Here is a 5,669-nt window from a genome sequence, read left to right as displayed (position 1 = left end):
GATAGAAAAAAATAAGTTAAGTACAATTTTGTTTTCACTCTGATTCTAAACGTCAACATGACAACAACTAAATCAATAGACAATAGACAATAGGTGCAGGAGTAGGCCATTCGACCCTCCGACCCAGCACCGCCTTTCAATGTGATCATGGCTAATCATCCCCAATAAGTACTCCGTTCCTCCCTTGTCCCCATAGCCCCATGACTCCGGTAAGAGGCCTATCTAACTCTATCTTGAAAGTATACAGAGAACATATCATAGACATATTAATCACATCTGCGAACTCTGACCGTTAACCGGAGTCTTATCTCCAGGAGGTTATAGTCATGGTCCTGCTGCACAATGTCGAACACCGCAACAACCCGGGATGGACACTGGAATCGGATTTAATTTCAAAATGCCTTGCCGCAAATATTAGTGCAGCTACAATCCTAATGGGTACTACCAGGATCAGCTTCAAGTAACAGACAGTGTGCAAGAGGAAAGAGTGTTTCAAAGTATTCATCGTTGTTCCTGGAGCCCGGTGACCTCATAGAGATCTGAGAGTGGAGATTATTATCCTATAAATAACAGATTATTTGATGAACAATGTATCACCAGGCTGAGGCGGGATATCACATGTGTCCATAGCTCATGGCATTTCTAGTGAAGCGGAGAGGGAATGACTGGAGGATAAATAAGCATTGTGGCATTCCTGGTGGCGGCGCGACTCGTTGCAGCGGCTCCTACAGCCTGTCTATCTTTTTTTTTATTTTTGTCTAGTTAAATGTAGTGTTTGTGTTTTTTTAAGCTTGGTTTTAAATGTGTATATGTGGGGGGCGGGGGGCGGGTGGGGGAGGGGGAAACCGTTTTAAATATCTTCCCTGTTCGGGAGACCCGACCTTTTCCCTGTCGGGTCTCCGTTGTCGTTGGGGCCTAGCACCGTGGAGCGGCCTCCAGCCTGAACGACCCGGGGGCTCGGGAGACTGCGAATCTGCGGACTACTCACCATCGTGGGGCTGGCCGGCCTCGGCGCGTGGGGAGCGGTGGTGACTCGCTGCTGCGACTCGATTCCTGGGGCTCGGAGGCTCCAGCAACGCAGCCGCAGGTCCGGTGGAATGGGGGCATCGGGAGCTCGCGGGTCCGGGGGGAGAGGGTGACCGCTTCCCGGAGCTACCGCAACGCGACTTCTCCAGCCCGTGTCGCGGGGTTGGAACGACCCGGAGCGGGGTCGTACATCGCCCAGCACGGCTTCATGGCCGTGGGACTCACCATCGCACGCTGGGGCTCCGACCTTGTACTTTCAGACCGGGAGCGGGGCCGTAAATCGCCCCGCGCGGCCTAAAATGGCCCTGGGACTTATCATCACCCGCCTGGGGCTTGGAGATCGGGAGAGACACGGCGAGCAGGGGAGAGAAAAGACTTTGCCTTCCATCACAGTGGGTTCACTGTGATGGATGTTTGTGTGAACTTAATTGTGTGTATGTCTGTAGGACATTGTTTTTGTTTGTATGGCTGTGGAAACAAAATTTCGTTTGAGTCTCACTGGGGCTCAAATGACAATAAATTTGTATTGTATTGTATTGTATTGTATTGTATTGTAACCAGGCAAGTTGAGAAAACGGGCACCTTATTTCGTCAATCCGAACCGCACGGACCAGTGCGTGATTGGGAACAACCCCATGTCTTGGAAACAGGGTGTGGAGGCATAATCTGATCAAACTGTACCATCAGGTAAACATTGTCAGACAGAGATGAGCTTTGTCCAGCGTTTATTAATATAGCGTCAGAGCCCATAAAGCTGAGTGGCTGCGATCGGAATCAGGAATCTTTACAAGGTCGGGCAGTAGAAAAACTTTAACCTGTGGTTTTCGGATAAAACGGCCACTTCACAGTTTTATGGAACTGTTCATTGGGGTTCATATTTATCAACCTATTGCCACATTTGCTATGTAGGAATTATTGTGGTCCATTGTGTTTCGCGCGGGCAAACGTGACAATCTAGATGTTTGCAACCATGATAGACAAATATGAAATGACGAGGGGCATAGTTAGGATAGAATACGGGGTCGGTTTCAGTGGAATTAGGGAGGCGGGGGGTATGCAAAAGATTATAATGCAGGGTAATGAGGGTAATGACTCTGAAAAACATTCGACGTCAGGTGCTTAGTAAAATAAGACTGGTGATGAATTAGCGTGCAGGGTGAAGAGCACACATAAAAGTACATTGCCATCCATCGCCCCCACCGCCACATCCATAACACCGTAGCGCCCTCCCTCCCCCCGTATCCACAACAGGGTAACGCCATCCCTCTCCCCATATACACAACAGGGGAACGCCCTCCCTCCCCCTCCCCCACCACAACACGGTAATCTCCTCCTACCCCCCACACAGCAGTGTAATTATTTGCATCTCCCGCCCCCCCACGGAAGGTTAATCCCCTCCACCCCCACCCTCACAGAACGGGGTAATACTCTCATTCCACCCACACAACAAGCCCACACCCACACCCCACTCCAACAGCAGGGTAATACATTCCATTCCCCACCCCGAAACACGGTAATGCCCTCGAGTCCCCCACACTCACAATACGGTAATGGCACCCACAACTAGCACCCCCACACACAACAGGGTAATGCCCTTCAACGTCCCCAACCTCGAACCCACAACAGGGTAACCCCCCATTCTCCACCCTCACATTAGAGAAATGCCTTCCATCCCCTCACCCAAACTGAATAATACATAACTTTCCATCTGTTCACCATTTCCTTGCTTCTGCTATTTCTCCCCAGTAAACCCCACATCGATCTATGTCATTCGATGTCGCGGGTTCTATAGTCTTACAATACATTATTCCATGACCAACAAAAAAGAACGAACTAAATGAACCGAGCCGAAGCAGGTGGTTGGTCGCTGGCTTCTGCAATGGGGGGGGGGGGGGGGGGGGGGGCGCAGCCTGCTTAGGGGAGTAAGGTCTGGGAGGCTGCCAGCTTCGGGAGAAAGATATGGGAGGTAGAAAACTTGGGGGAGTAAGTGATGGGAGGTAGCCAGCACTGGGGAGTGAGGGGAATGGGAGGTAGACAGCTAGAGGGGAGTAAGGGGAATGGGAGGTAGCCAGCTTGGGGAAGTAAGGGGAAAGGGAGATTGCCAGCTTGGGGGTAGTAAGGGGAATGGGAGGTAGCCAGCTTGGGGGTGTTCGTTCGCTCGTGTGTCAAACGATGTAGCTCGCCGTTGGTTTCTGTCGTTGTACAAAATATTGACAGAATTGTCGCCCGACGCGTCACAGAATGCATCGCGTCGTCGCTTCCAAGGATCGCCACGAGGAGGCTTCTGTCGTGTTCCCCACTTGGGAGAGTAAGGGATGGGAGGAAACCAGCTTGGGGAGCAAGGGATGGGAGGTAGCCAGCTTGGGGGAGTAAGGGATGGGAGGTAGCCAGCTTGGGGGAGCAAGGGATGGGAGGTAGCCATCTTTGAGGAGTAAGGGATGGGAGGTAGCCAGCTTGGGGGAGTAAGGGATGGGAGGTAGCCAGCTTGGGGGAGCAAGGGGAGGGAGGTTGCCAGCTTGGGGGAGTAAGGCGCAATGGGAGGTAGCCAGCTTGGGGGCCTAAGGGATGGGAGGTAGCCACCTTGGGGGACTAAGGGATGGGATGTAGCCAGCTTGGGGGACTAATGGATGGGAGGTAGCCAGCATGGGGGACTAATGGATGGGAGGAAGCAAGCATGGGAGTCTAATGGATGGGCGGTAGCCAGCTTTGGGGAGAAAGGGATGGGGAAATCCAGCTTGGGGCTGTAAGGGGTGGGGGGTGGTCAGCTAGTTGGGATAGTAACGGATCGGAGGTAGCCAGCTAGGGGGAGTAAGGGATGGGAGATAGTCAGCTTGGGGAAGTCAGGGGAATGGTTGGTAGGCAGCTTGGGGAAGCCAGGGATGCGCGGTAGCCAGATTGGGTGAGTACAAGTAATGGAGGTAGACAACTTGGGGCAGTAAGAGGAGGGAGGTTGCCAGCTTGGGAGTGTTCGTTCGCTCGTGTGTCTGACGATGTAGCTCGCTGTTGGCTTCTGTCGTTGTCCAATATGTTGCCAGAATTGTCGCCCGACGCGTCACAGAGTGCATCACGTCGTCGCTTCCAGGAATCGCCACGAGGAGGCTTCTGTCATGATCCCCGCTTGGGGATGGGAGCTAGCCAGCTTGGGGGAGATAGGGATGGGAGGAAGCCAGCTTGTGGGAGTAAGTGCAATGGGAGGTAGCCAACTTGGGGGGAGGGGGTAAGGGACGGGAGGTAGCCAACGTGGTGGATGGAGTAATGGGAATGGGAGGTATACAGCTTGGTGGATGGAGTAAGGGGAAAGGGAGGTATCCAGCTTGGTGGAGTAAGTGGGATGGGACATAGCCAGCTTGGGGAGGGTTAAGGGATGGGATGTAGCAAGCTTGGGGGAGTAAGGGATGGCAGGTAGCCATGTTGGAGAGTGGGGGATGGGGGGAATACAGCTTCGAGGTGTAAATGATGGGAGGAAGGCAGTTTGAGGGACTAAATGATGGGAGATATCCAGCTTTGGGGAGTAAGGGATGGGAGGCAGCCAGCTCGGGGGAGTAAGGGATGGAGGGACCCAACTTGGGGAATAAGGGGACAGGTAGGTAGCCAGCTTGGTTGAGTAAGGGGAATGAGAGGTAGCCAGATTGAGGATGTGTGGTGCATCGGAGGAACTCAGCTTGGGGGAATAAGGAATGGGAGTTAGCCAGCATTAGGGAGTAGGGGATGGGGGACCCAGCTTGGGGGTGTAAGGCGAATGGGAATTAGCCAGCTTGGGGGAGTAAGGGGAATCGGAGGAAGCCAGCTTGGGGGAGTAAAGGGAATGCGAATTAGCCAGATTGGGGGAGTAAGGGGGATGGGAGGTAGCCTGCTTGGGGTGTATGGGGAATCGGAGGAACTCGGCTTGGTGGAGTAAGGGATGGGAGTTAGCCAGCATTGGGGAGTAAGGGTGGGAGATAGCCAGCTTTTGGAAGTGAGGGACATGGGATGTAGCCAGCTTGGGGGAGTAGGGGATGGGGGAATCCAGCTTGAGGGAGAAAGGCATGGGAGGATGTCAGCTTGGGGGAGTATGGGATGGGAGGAAGCCAACTGTCAACATCCGCCAGGTCTCTGTGCCTCGGCACCAATAATACTCCGATGATCCACGATCCGACTGTTTGGGAATCCCAGCGGTTCGGCTTCGGGCTCACTGAGTGATGTTTGTCATGATCCGTTCTAAATCACCAGGATCCTGCAGCCCCGTTCCCGCATTCACAGGCTTCCTGAAACTATTCCCATTCCATGGGGTCTTGTTCCTCTTTTGACTCACCCTCTGGACTTCTTCTTCTTCTTCCTTCGTGTGGCGTGCACAGCCTAAAGTTGTTGGACAACTTGTTCTATTTGTTCTCCCGTTTGTGCACGTCGAGTTGAATGCATTAGTCGAAACAGTCGGACAAGTGAAAGTTGCAATCTTCCACCCCACGGTCTGATCAAGGCAAGTCAGGTCTAGAGAGATTTATTGTCATGTGTCTCAGATAGGACAATGACAATCTTGCTTGCTGCAGCACAACAAAATATATAAAGATAATACAGAACAGGAGATAAAAGTTCAGTGTGTCTATATACCGTATACCGCATATGTACACAATACATAAACAGTTAAAGTGCAATAAGCTGTTATT

This window comes from Amblyraja radiata, unplaced genomic scaffold, assembly GCF_010909765.2.
Source record: "Amblyraja radiata isolate CabotCenter1 unplaced genomic scaffold, sAmbRad1.1.pri S116, whole genome shotgun sequence".
Taxonomy (NCBI): domain Eukaryota; kingdom Metazoa; phylum Chordata; class Chondrichthyes; order Rajiformes; family Rajidae; genus Amblyraja; species Amblyraja radiata.
The sequence above is the reverse complement of the archived record's forward strand: the minus strand, read 5'-3'. Positions refer to the sequence as shown.